The sequence below is a fragment of the Saccopteryx bilineata genome, chromosome 12 (genome assembly GCF_036850765.1).
Source record: "Saccopteryx bilineata isolate mSacBil1 chromosome 12, mSacBil1_pri_phased_curated, whole genome shotgun sequence".
NCBI classification, from domain to species: domain Eukaryota; kingdom Metazoa; phylum Chordata; class Mammalia; order Chiroptera; family Emballonuridae; genus Saccopteryx; species Saccopteryx bilineata.
The window spans coordinates 49,836,828-49,854,312 of NC_089501.1; the positions used below are offsets into that span (position 1 = coordinate 49,836,828).

General features: G+C 50.1%; 1 protein-coding gene and 1 non-coding gene across 8 annotated transcripts in view; one reads left to right on the top strand and one right to left on the bottom strand.

Annotated features, from left to right (window-relative positions):
* ZDHHC14 (zinc finger DHHC-type palmitoyltransferase 14) overlaps positions 1-17,485 on the top strand; it is a 253,025-nt gene that overhangs the window by 42,482 nt on the left and 193,058 nt on the right. The window lies entirely within an intron of this gene.
* LOC136316532 (small nucleolar RNA SNORA43) lies at positions 15,542-15,669 on the bottom strand. Its single transcript, XR_010727762.1, has one exon. It is a non-coding gene; the product is annotated as a small nucleolar RNA SNORA43 (small nucleolar RNA).

Sequence of the window (17,485 nt, forward strand, 5' to 3'; positions counted from 1 at the left end):
AACCATGGTGATGGACATGTCTTGTTCCCAAGTAGTGACAATGCTACTAGCCTTCCTGTTGTACATGCTGAGTTTTAGCGAGGTAGCTGCATTTCGTCATGGTAGGGAAGTAGCCATCATTACTTCGTTAATTCAGCATCTTTGCAGAGGGAGCTTTGAAAACTCAGACCTGTTTCTGTCACTTCCTCCTTCTCATTGCTCTGAAGAGGGAACCCTTCTCGCCTGTGCCCCAAGGCCCTGGGCCATCTGGCCCTGTCTAGCCAGCTGCTCTACGTTGCTCCCTGGCTCCAGCCATACTGGCTGCCTTGTGGCTTCTAGAGCATGCCATGCCCCTTCCAAGCTGGGACACGTGTTCATTCTGTTTGTAGTGCTCGTCACATGGCCTTCCCACCCCACCCACATCTCTCTGCCTGGACCGCTCCGACTCTCTGAGCGCATCTCTGCAGTGGCTCCATCGTGGACGGCGCCGTGGTTCCCTGACCAGAATGGGTCTTCTACCCGATACCCTGCCTTCTTCCTATTGAGCCAGACAGAGCCCGATCACGAGGTGCCTTTGGTGGTGAACCTCTGATGGCCAAACCAGGTTAGGAGGTCGGAAAGAGGCCATCATACTGGTTCATGTTCAGGTGATGAGAACTGGCCATCAGGAGGTGGTGCTGGCAGACGGAAGGAGGGACCAGACGCGAGAGACGCTATGGAGATAAAAACCATACGTTTTTAATCACTAAATGGATGCAGGGGCTGGGGGACGGGACAGGGACATCTCAGGTGGCTTGAGGTCTCTTTTTGTGTGATGTCATGTTGCCATTTGCGGAGATGGGAATTCCGAAGAGAGGAGCATGTTGGAGGGAAAGAGGGATGGATTTGGCTTGGGACATGCACGCATTCATTCGGCAGTCACTTATGGAGCACCTACAGTCTGCCAGGAGCTGCGTTAGGTCCTCAGCTTTCAGCGTGACGCATATGACCAAGGTGGAGCTGCTGACCTGTTGATTCGAGGGGCCCAAGGGACCCACAGGGAGGAGAACACGGGTCCCTGGGTGCCTCTGTCGGGAGCTGAGGAGAGAGTGCGGCTGGGGGTCCGACTGGGAAAGATCCGCAGTGGGTCTGGGTGGGGAGAGCCCAAGGAGAGGAGGACAGTCAAGAGGGAGTTTTAGAGGAAGCAACTCTTACGGCCAGAGAGGAGGAGTCAAGCCTGCAGATGAGGCCGGGAGGGAATGGGGTGGGGGGGCAGAGGAGGAACACAGGAGGATGGGGCCTGGAGCCCCGTGAGAAGGGGGTCTCAAGAAGCAGGGAGTGAGACCAGCGTCAGAGCCTCCAGTGTGGGGCGCGGGAGCAGGATTGAAATGGGGGACTGGGTTTGCCAGCGTGGAGGTCATTGGCACCTTTAGCAAGAGCATTGTCCGTGGAAATGGGACGTCACTGCAGGGCTAGCATCTGCCGTGGACCACCGGTTCATAAACGGGCAGGAGGAATTGAAGACAGTCTCTGGAGGAGAAGGTAGGAGAAGGCTTAGTCCAGAGAAGAAGGTAGAAAGAAGTGACGTTAAGGGAAGGCTAGGGGAGCCAGGGCCCCGGGGACACAAGCGGCCACACACAGCAGAATGTGGGGGACTGTTGGCCTTAGGCGGGGAGGGTGTCCCGGCCCTAAGACAGGAGGAGAGGGAGGGGGTGGATGGGCAGTTGAGAGCATTCTCACCTAACGGTCTTGATTTTCTTGGTGTGGGCAGAGGTCAAGGGAAAAGAGGGGTGAAGGGCCCAAGTTTGGCGTGTCCCTCAGTGAGATAGGAAGGGGACCCGTCTAGAGGTGTGGCACGGTCCCTGGGCCTCCTGGATTGAAGGCCATTCCCTCTGGGGGAGTCCGCTCCCTGTTCTGTGGTTGTCCCAGCAGGACCTGGGAGCATGGCTGGGTGATTGAGCAGAGAAACTGCAGGACCAGGAGCTGGAAAGTCAAAGAAATGGCAAGAAAGACGCCGAAGTGGCGAATCCTGGGGTGCCGGCTGGAGGAAGGGGATGAGAAGAAAAGAGGGGTGCACAGACATGGGGAGCTGCCTGTTGACTCGGATTGTACTTCAGAGACCGCGGGGCTGTGAATCCTGCAGGAGTGGGGTCAGAAGGCCGACAGGAAACTGCCTCGCCTTCCATTAGAACAGTGGTCCCCAACCATTTTTGGGCCACGGACTGGTTTAATGTCAGAAAATATTTTCACGGACCAGCCTTTAGGGTGGGACGGATAACTGTATCACGTGACCGAGACAAGCGTCAAGAGTGAGTCTTAGATGGATGTAACAGAGGGAATCTGGTCATTTTTAAAAAATAAAACATTGTTCAGACTTAAATATAAATAAAACGGAAATAATCTAAGTTATTTATTCTTTCCCTGTGGACCGGTACCAAATGGCCTACGGACCGGTACCGGTCTGTGGCCCGGGGGTTGGGGACCACTGCATTAGAACGTGGAAACATCTTTTAATCATGATTCTGTTCAGGACGCTGGGGCCCCTGCGGACAAGGCGTGGTGGGACGCCAGTCTTCCTGCCTTCTCACTGGTCGCATAAAGGGTGCATGGAAAGCAGCCCTGGGGGCATTGCCAATGACGGGACACTCGGCTCCTTCTGGGGGTGGTTCTGCCATGGACCTGCACTATTTTTAGCATCCTACTCAACCTCAACATTTTCTGCCAGAAAGTCTATTGAGAAGACTAAGAAAGCTGAGCAAGGGCAAGGATGTAGCATGACCTGACGGGAAATTGCCGCTGTGGTGTGTCGTCATTGCCCCACCCCCCAGGCCGCACCAGCACGCCCCCCTTCGCGCACGTGGCCCACCCCCGCCTCTGGTGGTCCACCCCCGCCTCTGGTGGTCCGGTGCCCTGGTCCGGCGCCCTGGTCCGGCCAGTCCTGCTGCTGCGGGATCTGTTGGCGAGAGTGGACTGAGTTTGCCAAGCAGGGGAATGTTTTTCTAAACTAGTGATCTGTGAACTAGTATCAGTCTAAAATTAGCCCACGAAAAGATAAGCTTTACGATGTGTCATTAGGTGGAATGACAAGTCAGTGAGGGTGAAATTTCCCATTTATAACCACCCCCCTCCCGCGCGCAAATCAGGCGCGCTTACATAAAAGGGCGATGTGACTTTCTCAACTGCTCTTTACAGGGGCCCTCTGAAGCTGGGGCTATTGGCTTGTGGGATAGCACAGGGAGAGGCCACTCCAGCCCTGCGTGTCACCTTCAGCACAGGCTTCCGAGGACGAGGAGGAGGAGGAGGAGGAGGAGGGGGAGGGGGAGGAGGAGGAGGGGGAGGGGGAGGAGGGGGAGGGGGAGGGGGAGGGGGAGGGGGGGGGAGGAGGAGGAGGAGGAGGAGGAGGAGGAGGAGGAGGATCTTTTGCGTATTCCCTAGTGTGTGGGGTGATTACTGAAGTTATTTTTAGCACGTTTCCGGTCCCTGGGGGTTCTGATCCAATGTTCTGGTGTCTCAGCAGGCAGAGCTTCCCTTCTGATGCTGTTATTGCTGGGAGCCCCTCGCTGTGCACTGTGCTCGCACTTGAGTGACATTGACAGTCACGTACCTGGTTGATGGGAAGAGTGAGTCATGGGTTTCCACATTCAGTGCCTTGGATTTCTTCTCATCAAGGAGTGATGAGATTGTGTGTATGTGCGTGCTTGGGAGGGAGTGGGGAGAGGTGGTGACTGTCATTGAAATGACTGGAATCTAAACGTCACCCTGTGAGGATGGTTGTGGGCAGGAGAAAGGAATGGTCTAGAGTTGAGAAAGTCTCTTAGGAATCTCCTCCTTGGGTCTACATGATGAGCATCTGGGCACAGGTGTCAAACTCCTGGGTCTCATTTTACCAACTGAGAGACGTAATCCGTGACTGGTTGTGAAATGAATTTAATAGGTTTCTGGTTGGAATTAAGAATAGGGGCTTTGGCCGGTTGGCTCAGCGGTAGAGCGTCGGCCTGGCGTGCGGGGGACCCGGGTTTGATTCCCGGTCAGGGCACATAGGAGAAGCGCCCATTTGCTTCTCCACCCCCCACCCCCTCCTTCCTCTCTGTCTCTCTCATCCCCTCCCGCAGCCAAGGCTCCATTGGAGCAAAGATGGCCCGGGCGCTGGGGGATGGCTCCTTGGCCTCTGCCCCAGGCGCTAGAGTGGCTCTGGTCGCAGCAAAGCGACGCCCCGGAGGGGCAGAGCATCGCCCCCTGGTGGGCAGAGCGATGCCCCTGGTGGGCGTGCCGAGTGGATCCCAGTCAGGCGCATGCGGGAGTCTGTCTGACTGTCTCTCCCCATTTCCAGCTTCAGAAAAATAAAAAAAAAAAAAATAAAAAAAAGAATAGAATAGAATGGAATAGAATAGAATAGTTCTCTTTTGGTAAGGATTAAGTATTGTTTAGTAAAAGTTTTGTTTCAGTTGTGAGTGTGTGTGTTAGACTATGATGTAAAAATGTATTTCTATGGGTAATGGTTCAAAAATGAAAATCACTGCTCTAGATGGAGTCTTTAATGAGCTCTTCACTTAAGGATTAAAGATTACTTATTCAGTCTTGTATTCTCTTGCCTCTAGCTATATGGAGGTGCTCAATAGCTGTTTGGGGAAGGAAGGAAGGAGGGAGGGAGGAAGGAAGGAAGAAGGGAAAGAGGGAGGGAAGAAGGAAAAGAGAAAAGGAGGGAAAGGAAAGGGAGGAAGGAAAGTAAAAAGGAAGGAAGGAAAGAAGGAGGAAGGAAGGAGGGAAGGATGTAGGAAGGGAGGAAAGGAAGGAAGGAAAGAAGGAAGGAGGGAGGGAAGGAAGGAAGTAAAGAAGGAAGGAGGAAGGGAGGGGAGGAGGGAAGGAAGGAAGAAAAGGAAGGAGGGAGGGAAGGAAGGAGGAAAGGAGGTAGAAAGGGGGGAAGGAAGAAAAGAAGGAGGAAAGGACGGAAGGAGGAAGGGAAGCAAGGAAGGAATGAAGAAAAGAAGGAAGGAGGGAGGGAAGGAAGGAAGGAAGAAGGAAGGAAGGAAGAAAAGGAAGGAGAGAAGGAGGAAGGAAGAAAAGGAAGGAGAGAAGGAAGAAGGAAGGAAGGAAGGAAGGAGGGAAGGAATAAAGGAAGGGAGGAAGGGAGGAAGGAAGGAAGGAAGGAAGGAAGGAAGGAAGGAAGGGAGGAAGGAAGGAAGGAAGGAAGGAAGGGAAGGGAAGGGAGGAAGGAAGGAGAGAAGGAAGGAAGGAGGGAAGGAAGGAAGGATCTCATAGACCTGAAGGGACGGAATAGGGCAGACCTGGAGAGTGTACTTGACTCCTCAACACCATCCTAGGATCTCGGCAACTGTCTCTCTTCTCCCCTTTGAAAACAACTTCCTGAGTGATCTGGAACCTGACTCAGTGGAGATTCCTGTAAAGACCAGTAGAGTAACCAGCTTCAACCCAAAAGCTGAAGCTCAGAATAGTAAAGAATCAGCAGGGGCGAAGGAGAACGGCTGAGAAAGTGCTCTCACTAAGGTTCCTGATTGGGTAATAGTGTATATTAGTTTCCTATTGCTGCTGCAACAGATCATCACACATACTATCTTATAGTTCAGAAGTCCAAACCGGGACTCACCGGGCTAGAATGGAGATGCCGACGGGCTGCTTTCCTCCTGGAATCCCGAAGGGAGAGCCTGCTTCCTGCTCCTTCCCAGCATCTACAAGCTGCCATGTTCCTTGGCTTGTGGTCTCATTCCTCTGTTTTCAAAGCCGTGATGTTGGACCGAATCCTCTTGTGCTGCCTTCTCTCTGGTCCTTGCTTCCAATCTTCTCCACTGTTAAGAATCCTTGAGGTCACATTGGCCCCTGGACTAACCCAGGATAACCTCCAATTTTAAAGCCAGCCGTTTAGTGACTGTAATTCCATCTCCAACCTTCATTCCCCTTTGCATGTGACCTGACGTAGCCACTGGTTCCAGGGGTTAGGACGTGGGCCAGCATTCTGCCTGTCCATATGGCCTGTGATTCTATGATTGCTAATCACTGGTGGCCCCTGCCAAAGCTTTTGTATCTGTGGGTAGTAGGGTCAGGCTGGGCATGTGTGCTGTGGTAGCTCATGGGTGTGATGACTGGTTCTGTTCATGCGAAGCTGGGTGGCTGACCTGGGTGGAAGGCTGATCTGATGTTTGGTTTGGGTGGGTTCATTGTACAGAGCCGGGTTGTGCTCTGCTCTTGTGTGGGCTCTCCCAGAGCCGTCACAGTGCTGCTCATCTGCTCGTGAAGTTGTCTGTAAACAGCCGCTGTCTTCGTCTGGCTCACCGACTACCACCTGCCAGACTGTACGTGGGGCACAGGGCAATGAGTGTGAGTGCGGGTAGTAGGAACCAAGAGCCTTTATCGAGCTCTGTGCTGTATCACTTGAATTTAATCTCTGGAACAGCTATCTGAGGTTGTTACCATTAGTATTCCTGTTTAGAGATGAGGCAAGCAGGGCTTGGGATGGGGGCGGCAGCTAGTAATTCATCCAGTAGGTGACTCAGCCGGTCTGAGTGGCAGGGCCTGGGGTCCAGCTCATCCCACAGAGGGGGCAGCTCAGTGCCTGGCTCTGAGCATTGGATGGGAACCTTTCTTGTTGGGTCAACGGTGTGCTCAGGTTTCCCATCTCCATAATGGGGAGCGTAGTATTGGAATCCACATCCAGTGCAGGGGAACGTCCCAGCGATGGGAAAGAGCAGAGGAGCCCCTCTGAGGACGCAAACGGTGATTGGATGACAGGATGAATGAACTTGGTATATTTGAGGCGGTTTAGGCGACATATTTCTGCATTATTACTAGTCTGGGTTATGTTGAATTCTCTTAACTGTTGAGGGTACCCAAGGTTACTTCAACTCCTTAGTATATTTCATCTGAACTACTGGTCACAATAAACCAAACAAGGACCAGACATTTTCCCTCTGGCTCTCTAAAGAACTGCTGCTTTAATACTGCATCTTGGAGTCCTGGGAACGCTCAGCCAGGTGCGTGCCGCGAGGCAAAGGGGCTCACGAGTTGGCTCGGAAAAGGCCACGCGAGGCATGCGAGGACACATTTTACTTGCAGTTTCTCTATGTTTGCGGTGAAATTTGTGTAAGACACAGTCGGAGGCCTCTTGTGCTGGGTATAGCTGACTTTTAAAATAAACGGAAAACATTTTAGCTAAACAAAAGAACCTTGTCTTACTCATGTTTGTGTCTCCAGGACTGGAAGGAGTGGATGCACGACAACTGTGTAGAATGAACTCATCCCTTTATTAATAAAATATGTGACTAAGAGACCACGTGGGACCAAAGAGGACAGGGTAGAGCCCTGCTTCCTGGAGCCTCCTCTAGAGGGTGCACTCACCGGGTGCTGTCCCTCAGGACGTCAGTAGTTGTGTAGAAGGTGGAAGTGTGAAGAAGAGTGTGTACGTCAACTGAGATTTACCTATGTCGCTGCTTTCCTGACATAGATAAATAAATCAAGGAATTTATTTCCTTTGTGTGGTAGCCTTCCAAGAGGAGGCAGTTTCTTGGATAATTTCCATTATAATTTAATTTAAAATCTGATTTCCTGCAAGATTGAGTAAAAAGGTGTTAAGATGGCATAGAGGCAGAGCTGTTTTGCACTCGAAATCTAATTAGAGCTATTTCCACATGGTTTTATGAATGGCAAAATGGCTTTCATGCTACTTAAACCACTCACATGAGCCAGAGGCTTTCGACCTATGGCGATTCCTAAAGGAATACAGAAAACTGTAGCAGGAAAGGCAGCTTTTCCGTGCATTCTGAAGTTGCCATGTACCCCTGACATTTAAGCATGTGTTATTTTTTGGGACCATTTCTATGTTTTTGAATCCAGATGGTTGTTCCCAAAGGAGTACTGTCCCCGCTGATCAAGTTGGAAGGAAAGAGAAAGTTCTAAAGCTTTGAAATCTATCTACTTTGGAGAGCAGTTCTGCTCTTACGGTCATGAGCTGCCCCGTCTCACCTCTCAAGATGGAGTGTATCTTCTTTTAAGGAAGATTTTTAAATGGCCCGGGGTCACTTGTCTTTGAAAACCAGTCTGCGCGCTTTTAGCAGATGGCGAGTCTGCCTTTGGGCTTGGAATCTGGCGCTGCTGGCACGATCACTGTATTTCTTGAGAATTATTTGGGTAACAGGAATTTATAATTGAATTAACTTGGCCCTTATAACTAATTATTTTAATTTTATGTGGGCGCACATTTGCAAGCTAAATACCAATCACCGTTGTGTGTCTATCCTGATGATAAAAAGAGGACAGTTTTCTTTGATAATTATGTCCTCCTCTTGGATAATGCTTTTTATTTGCCTAAATGCAGAAACCAATGTATTCACTAAACAAAGGAAGAAAGAGGTTGCAAAAATAGTGACCAAGAAAAGAAACCAAGACCTCTGACTTGGAGAGGCTGGCCCGGGGAGAGACGTTGGGGACAGCTGTCTAAGCTCCAGGGGACTGTTTTGTCATGGTTACAGTGGGGCAGTGGCCCAGGTGAGCTCCAGGTCAAGTCCAGCTCGACAGATTCTGGCTCCGTGACTGGGATACTTGAAGGGCAGGTTTTGGCAATAGCAGATGGACATAGTGGCGTGTGCAAAGATGCACACAGACGCACCTGCTCCAGAGGGTGCAGAGCACAGCTGGTGGCCCTCTGTGACCTTGACAAGTGTCCTTTTCCAATGGAGACGTTAACAAGTTGTGACATGACATGACTGTGAAAATGGAGGATGTGTTGATGTCTTCCTGCGGCTGGGGCGTGTCTTTCCCGAGGGAGCACTGAACTTTGGGGGAAAGAGCGGAGACTGGGACAGAAGAGATTTAGTCCCTCCACACACACGCTCCATTCCTGGTCATTGTGTCCGTGTGTGACTGAGCCTCGTGCAGGCTTCATAAGGAGCTGTGAGCTGTGCAGCACCAGAGGCGATGCTCGGGGCGCGGTCTATGGTTCTGCCAAGAGATCCATAGAGGGTCGTAGAAAAAGCCAGCTCGGACATGGCAGCCTCCAACAACAAAGAGTAGATAGAGAAGAAAAACAGTATTGTGACGAATATATAATGAATCACCAATAATCTAAAAAATAAGAGAAGCTAGCTTATAAAATACATACTCATTAATTAGGTATATATACAGTAGTCCTGTTATCGTTTGAATTCAGGCTCATGGAGCTATTCCGATATGTGGAATAGACTAAGGCTGGAGGATGTGGACAGCACTCCTGTTGCGCCCCCCCCCCCAGTGGTGAGAACCCCCTTGGGAGCTGGATGTTTCACGTTGTCCACACCGTGGCTGGAGCAGCCCTGGCGCTCTCCTTTCCTCCGATAAAACGACGTCAACTCGGTGGTGGTGGTCACTTCCCACTAGTTCTTATAATGCTTAGAGGCGCCCTTACTCATTGTACGCGGTCACTGGAAACACGGTTCTGTGAATGATTTAGGCCGCAGTCATAGCTGCAATCGGGCGTTTTCTTACTATCCTCAGAGTGGAGATTTCGCCCAGTGTTATTCAGATGATCAGATTGTTGTCAGGGTGGATTGGGCCACATGAAGATGAGCTCTCCGCAGCCGCACACTATGGGAAGAGCTGAGATTTTCTTTAAAAAAAAAAAAAGGCAACTCCAGTTTCCTCCCTTTGTTTCTAGTGCCCACGGAGCTATTTGCTTAATGAAACTGGACCTGCTCCACGGCGGAGAGGATCCTTGCGTGACGTGTTTCGTAGCAGCCCCGTCTGGGTTGGCAGTGGTCTCGGGAGAAGGGACCCACTCAGGGTTTCCACTCCTGGACCGCCAGCAGAGCCTCCAGGGAACGAGCCCCCCCCCCCCCCCCCCGGTGTCTCCAGGGCTCACTTGTTTTGGCCTTCATGCCCAGACGTGATGCAGGCTGTCCCGTGCCGTCACGGAGCCCAGAGCGCCTCCGCCATTGCGCCTGTGGAAGTGTGTGTCCACACGGCAGGAGCTGGAGCCCAGAGCGCCTCCGCCATCGCGCCTGTGGAAGTGTGTGTCCACACGGCAGGAGCTGGAGCCCAGAGCGCCTCCGCCATCGCGCCTGTGGAAGTGTGTGTCCACACGGCAGGAGCTGGAGCCCAGAGCGCCTCCGCCATCGCGCCTGTGGAAGTGTGTGTCCACACGGCAGGAGCTGGAGCCCAGAGCGCCTCCGCCATCGCGCCTGTGGAAGTGTGTGTCCACACGGCAGGAGCTGGAGCCCAGAGCGCCTCCGCCATCGCGCCTGTGGAAGTGTGTGTCCACACGGCAGGAGCTGCCACTTCAGGTCCTCGGGGTGCTGCGTGTGTTTATCCCGCTGAATCCGCACACTAACTTGGGAGCTTTACCGATGGGGAAACTGAGGCTCTGTAAAGTCACCAGTAGGTAGAAGTTGGCCTAGGGTTTGACTCCTAACCCAGGGAGTATGTAGATTAGGGAGAAGGGGAGAGTAAGGGGGGATTGTGGGCGAAATGCTAGCACATGTGGAGACGTGTCGGAGAATGGGGAGGGGCAGGTGCTCCAGGACGCTGTCAAGGAGGAGCCGATCCCATGTGAACCTTGGGGAAAGGCTGGGATGTAGACAGATGTATGCTTTCTCAACTGTGTCTGACTAGCTGTAGACTACAGGCTCAGCAGAGCAGGGTTCCAAGGGCCTGGCAGAGTGGCAGAGTCTGGCACACAATGGGTGTGCGGAGTGAACACTGGTTTTTTGTTCATTTTAGTGAGTGAGAGAGAGAAGGACAGGGAGAGAGACAGGAAGGGAGAGAGATGAGAAGCATCCACTCATAGTTGTATCACTTTAGTTGTTCATTGATTGCTTCTCATATGTGCCTTGACCAGGGGGCTCAAGTGGAGCCAGTGACCCCTTGCTCAAGCCAGTGACCTTGGGCTCAAGCCAGCGGCCTTTGGGTTTAAGCCAGCAACCATGGGATCATGTCGATGACCCCATGCTCAAGCCAGATGAGCCTGCACTCAAACCAGTGAGCTCAGGATTTCGAACCTAGGACCTCAGTGTCCCAGGTCGACGCTCTATCCACTTCGCCACCACCGGCCAGGCAAGTGTGTAGTATTTGAACGGACAGTTGGGATAGATGTGGATGTGGAGATCTCAGGCAGAGAGAAAAGATGGATATGAAGAGCTAGTGTCTTGTGCAAGGAGAGGGCACTGAGCAGCAGCCAGTGATGCAGGACATGTAGGTTGATATCACACTGTGGGAGGACTTTGGTGCCAAGCTAAGGGGTCTATAGAGGCCAGTTCTCAGAGTCCTGCCAGGGCTTAGCTGTGGAGCCTTGGATAACTGATTTAATGTTTCTAATCCCCCATTTCTACCTTATTTGTAAGATGGAGATAATGAAGGTACTGCCTCATGAGATTGTTTGGAAGATTAAATAACCTAAGACCTGTCAAGCATGAAGCACCATGTTGACGCTCAGTAAAGAGCTTGGTAACAGCGGCCGTTACTGCGATTCTGAATGCGCTAGGCATGCGCAAGGGCAGGCTGCAGAGTGAGGGGGTGACCTGGTGGGGCTGGGCTTGCAGAGAAATTACTCTGGCAGCAGCAGGACGGTTCTGTGTGGAGGCAGAGACCCCACAGGAGGTACAGAGATGAGTTGTACTCCTGTTAATATTGGCGTAGCCCAGGTGATGGGTCATGAGGACTTGAATTGAGGGGAGTTGTAGGAAGAACGTGGTGGTGAGCACATGTGCCGGAGACCTCGTGGGGCTGAGTCTCCAGGACCTGCTGACTCACTAAAGGTGAGGGCAAAGGTTTGCATGCGACTCTCTAGGGAAATAACAATCCCATTCTTGGAAAAAAGGGAGCCGGGCAGGTTTGCTTTGGAATGATTTCAGTTCAGGTCGTGTTGCTTCCACAGGGCCCGTGGAATTTGCAGATGTAGAAATTCCCGAGAGTTGGGAAAGGCCATCCTGGAACTCTGGAGGGTGGTCTGCAGTGAGGTGGCTCCGCAAGGAGTCCAGGATGGGGGTGGGCTGAAGACAGGCCTCAGCTCCCAAGAAGGGGCAGCGTGCCAGGCAGTGGGTACAGAGTGGGCTTTCTCCTGCTGAGTGAGGTTGGTAATGAGACACGGCAGGTGGCAGAGGTCATGCATGTGACATGGTGACGACTGGCTCTGCTTGCATGGCCCTGACCTAAGACCACAGGTCTTCCCTGTAGTCACCACGACCTAAAAAGGGCTGGTGAGCGGGGCGCTGCAGCGGGAATCCCACCAGTGCTTTTTGCTGGAGGCCATTGTTTGCCTGCACATGAAGCTTTACGGTGGACGAGGCATTTCCATTTTGCGATGGCACGGAGACGGAGTGGGAACACCAAATTAGGTTAATGGCTGTATCCTTCCACAAGGAGGTTATTTCCCCTCTGGAGGATACCGAGATTCTCTTGATAGCGGTGCGGCGGAAACGCGCATGCGCGAGGAGTCCCGCTTACCAGCATTTCGGTCCCGCCCTTGTTCCGTTCCTTCCTCACCGTAAATGAGTTTGCTGTTGCAGTGAGGTAGAGGGTCTTAATCTTTTTGAAAAGAAATAACGAGTCCTCTTCCCAGAAAAATTCTTGATGTGCTTCTATTATAGTGTTGGGTCCATTCAGTGGGTTCACGGGTCCTCTGGAGACCCTGGTTTAAGAATCCTTCCCTTAACGGCTCATACTCAGCATGGTCTTGTTACGACTAACATGACCTTCCGCCTCAGGGTGGCATGCACTCCCAATATGTGTTACTGAAGGCTCCGAGCTCCTCGATGCACTTTTATTGTTGACTGCTCTGGGATAATGAGTTCGTGTAGTTAACCCCGGGACACAGTCTCGTGCAGTGATTCCTCCTTGCCCGTGTCAGTCTGTCATGGGGTCATGAGGTTGGAGTTGTGCAGAAGAGAAAGTATAGGCTGCTTGGCTTTGCAGCCTGTAATGTTTCTGTGGGATGGTAAGTGAAAAATGCGGCCAGGTCTGCTTTCTCTTTATTTGATAAATTATTCTGTTTTCTTAAAAACCAGGCAGTGGCGCAGTGGATAGAGCAGGGGTCCCCAAACTACGGCCAGCGGGCTGCATGCGGCCCCCTGAGGCCATTTATTCGGCCGCCGCACTTCCAGAAGGGGCACTTCTTTCACTAGTGGTCAGTGAGAGGAGCACATTGACCATCTCATTAGCCAAAAGCAGGCCCATGGTTCCCATTGAAATACTGGTCTGATTTAAATTTACTTGTTCTTTATTTTAAATATTGTCTTTGTTCCCGTCTTGTTTTTTTACTTTAAAATAAGATATGTGCAGTGTACATAGGGATTTGTTCATAGTTTTTTTTTATAGTCTGGCCCTCCAATGGTCTGAGGGACAGTGAACTGGCTCCCTGTGTAAAAAGTTTGGGGACCCCTGGGATAGAGCGTCAGACTGAGACACGGAGGACCAAGGTTCGAAACCCTGAGGTCACCAGCTTGAGCGGCGAGCTCACTTGGTTTGAGCAAGGCTTACCAGCTTGAGCCCAAGGTCTCTGGCTTGAGCAAGGGGTCACTTGCTCTGCTGTAGCCCTCGGTCAAGGCACATATAAGAAAGCCATCATTGAACAACTAAGGTGCCGCAACAAAGAATTAATGCTTCTCACTCATCTCTCTCCCTTCCTGTCTGTCTGTCCCTATCTGTCCCTCTCTCTGACTCTGTCACAAAAAAAGAGGGGGGAGGGACTTAGGCTAGTTAAAAGTTATGTGTACTGAGCTATTGTGTAATTAAAAAAAATTATTTTTTCCAATACATGGTCTCCACTCCAGACCTCTGAGGGTGGGGTCGTGACAGTGAGCACCTTGAAAGGCTTCTCAAATGACTCCGCCTGCAGCATAGATCCGGGACTGCTGCTGGGCCACGTGGTGCGGGACCTAAAAGACATCTCCTTACGGAGCTTAAAATTCCACTACCCGTCACTTAAACTTGGCTCACCGACCGCCCCCTCTTTGAATGTGAATATATATATATATATCCATAAAGATGAAATTGACCAAATGTTTTGGTTCAGGTTAGTTTAGGAAGAGTACTTGCTTCCTAACCTGTAGCCAAGGTCAGCCCCTTAAAGAGACTGAGAGTTTCATCAGGGTTAGGGGAAAAGAGAACTCATTTTGGAGTAGATCGTGGGAAACTCGGGGAGAGGTTAGGTCTGCACAGGCTGCGGAAAGGGGAGCAGGAGCAACCGGAAGTCACCACGGGGACACCACAGATGTGAATGTGGAAGAGGATGAACCACAGAAACAGCAGAGAGCTGGAAAGGAGCGGACAGACAAGTGAACTAGTCTGGTCACGACTGCTTAACCATTTGTCCAGCGGGAAAGAGTACATACTTCACCTTATAAGATGAATAAATTCTGGGAGTCTAATGTACAGCATGGTGATTGTAGTTAGCAAGACTGTGTTGTATACTTGAAAGTTGCTAAAAGAGTAGACCTGAAATATCCTCACCACAAAAGAAATTGTAAGTATGTGATACGATGGCATTGTTAGACAAAGCTATGGTGATAGTCATTCTGTATCAGATCCATATGTACACCTTTGACCTACACAGTATCATGTCTATTAAATCTCAGTGAAGCTGGGAAAAGATGTCTGAAATATATTTGAAAATATATAAAAAGATTAAAAAAAGTTTTAAAATAGTTTTACATTTTTTTCAATTCCAGTTGACATAGAATATTATATTACACTTTGCATCTCCGTGCCTGGTTTTATAACTGGCATTTTGTCATTTGTTCATCCCTTCACCCCAGCCCGCTTCCCATCTGGCAACCGTCAAAATGTTCTCTGTATCTGTTTGTTTCTGTTTTGTTTGTTCATTTATTTATTTTTTTTAAGATTCCACATATAAGTGAAACCATGTGGTACTTGTCTTTCTCGGTCTGACTTACTCTACTTAGCATAATGCCATCTTAGGTCCTCTGTGTATCTTGTGATTCTTTTTTTCATTGAATTAAAATATATATAACAGGAAATTTATTATCATTGTAACCATTTTAAAGTATACAGATCAGTAACATTAAGGATTTCATGTAGCTTTTTTTTTTTTTTTATTCCCCAGTGCCCTGGGCTGGGACAATCATTTGCCAACTCAAAGTTGGCCCACTGAGGGGCTCCACATGGGGCCTGACTTACAACCCATCAACAGGCAAATACCGGGAGCAAATCTCTGGCATGCCCCCACCCTGTTCCAAACTGACCAGATGTCTCTGGTTCCTTAAAAGTGCTCTGCTTGTCTCAAGGTTTCCTATAGTGTGGTGTGACTGCCCACCCAGGGCCCCATAGGCCCAGAAAGTTCCATCAGCATAGTGGTTCTCAGCCAGGGATGCACGACACACCTGCCCAAGGACTGCTAAAAAGCCCCCGCCCAGACCTACAGAACACCATCCTTCTCCTGGTCAATCCCACTGTGCCCGAGCTTGCCATGTGCGTCCACACCCACACCCACACCCCTTCAGTCCTCAGGTCGACCTTATCTTACACAAGAAAAGCAAAACCAAAGTGTTGAGGGGCTCTCGCCCGGGGTTCCCGACTGGAAGCCCAAACACAGGTCTGACCACCAGCGCCCACGGGGTCAAAATGCCAGCTGGCCGGGAGCTGTAAGGACTGTCAGGCTACAAACCATTCTTAGTGCCCACTGTTCTGAGCACTGAGCGTAGAAATAGCCACTTCCTCTTTGCCCTGAGGTCACAGGCGCAGCACGGCAGTCATGTAGCTTTTGATGAATCCTATTGTGAAAAGTTTCTAACTCTTCAAAAAGAAATGAGAAAATGGAAGAGAGTATAAAATATGCCTCTTGGCCTGACCTGTGGTGGCGCAGTGGATAAAGCGTCGACCTGGAAATGCTGAGGTCGCCGGTTCGAAACCCTGGGCTTGCCTGGTCAAGGCACATATGGGAGTTGATGCTTCCAGCTCCTCCCCCCTGTCTTTCTCTCCTCTCTCTCTCCTCTCTAAAATGAATAAGTAAAATAAAATAAATTAATAAAATATGCCTCTTGGACTAGATGTTGAGTAGCAGACACTTGGGCTTTTGGGCCAAGAAGAAAGTAGGTGTTTAAGAGAAGAAGGCTTTAAGCAAGTTCTCGTAGATTTTAGAAATAGGATTTTTTTCATCTGAAGTGATTATTTTTATTTTTTTGGAGGAGGAAGGAAATCTCTAAATTAGCCAAATAGGTGCTGGCCAGTTGGCTCAGTGGTAGAGCATTGGCCCGGCATGTGGATGTCCTGGGTTCGATTCCTGTTCAGGAGAAGTGACCAACTGCTTCTCCAACCATCCCCCTCCCCCCCTCTCTCTTTCTCCCTCTCTCTCTCTCTTCCCCTCCCACAGCGCGTTAGCCCCAGGTGCATTGGCTGTGGGCACTGAGAATGGCTCTGTGGAGCCTCTGCCTCAGGTGCTAAAAATAACTCAGTTTCAAGCATGGCCCCAGATGGGCAGAGCATCAGCCCCAGATGGGGGTCGCTGGGTGGATCCTGATCGGGGTGCATACAGGAATCTCCTCTCACTTGGAAAAAAAGAAGAAAAAGAAATAAATTAGCCAAATAAGAGAATTTTCGAGGTTGTAACATTAAAATCTGGACTTTGAGTTGCATTGGGAAGTACAGAAAATCAGGGAGACTCTGGGAAACAAATGTTAAGTGTAGACAAATCTGCATTTTTCATCAGCTGAAGTTAAATTATCTTCAGTTATATACAGTGCGGCACAATGTAAAATCCCACGTGACCTTGCAAATGGGAGAACCACCATAGTAACATCTGTATCGAACTTACATTTTAACATTGTTAGTAAATGATGCTTGTACCCTTATGGGAGTAAGGACTCGCTCAGGCAGTTAAAGGAAATTTTTCCTTCTATTGTACCACAGGATATTCCTCCCTTACCCAGGCGTTGTTTCTGAAATCCAAAAGTCTGGCCTGACTGGTGGTGGCGCAGTGGGTAGAGCGATGACCCAGAGTGCCGAGGTCAGTGGGTGAAACCCGATCTTGAGGTCACCAGCTCGTATGAGAAGCAATCAGTGGATGCACAGCTAAAGTGGAGCAACAAATGGATGCTTCTCTCTCTCCCCCTCTCCCCCCCTTCTCCCTCTCCTTCTTCCCTCCCTCTCCAAAAAGAAAAAAAGAATTAAATAAAAATAAAAGAAATCCATTAGAAGCAGCCAAAATACTAGTGTTGGTGTCAGAGAGTTAGAATACTATTTCCAATAGCAGTTTGAGCCAAAGCTATGGAATTTATGGATGCATTTGGCTTTGGAGGATAGTAGGAAAAGCTTTGAAAAAATACATTTTATAAGTGATAATTCAGGGTGTTGTCCATACCGTGGTGAGTTCCAAGAGCTGAAATTCACCTAGAATGGAGCATTTATGCTGAGTTAGCTTCTTCAGCCCTTAAAAATCATATTGCCGACAAAGAGCCTTCATTGCCGTGAGCGCAAGGGTCATTGAGCAACCATTTTTTTTATAACATTGTCTCTTAAGGTTGGTATCATTTCTCAGCCAAGGAAACTGTCATTTTTCCTCATTTAGTATAGTCATTTCCATTTCTTAATTTCC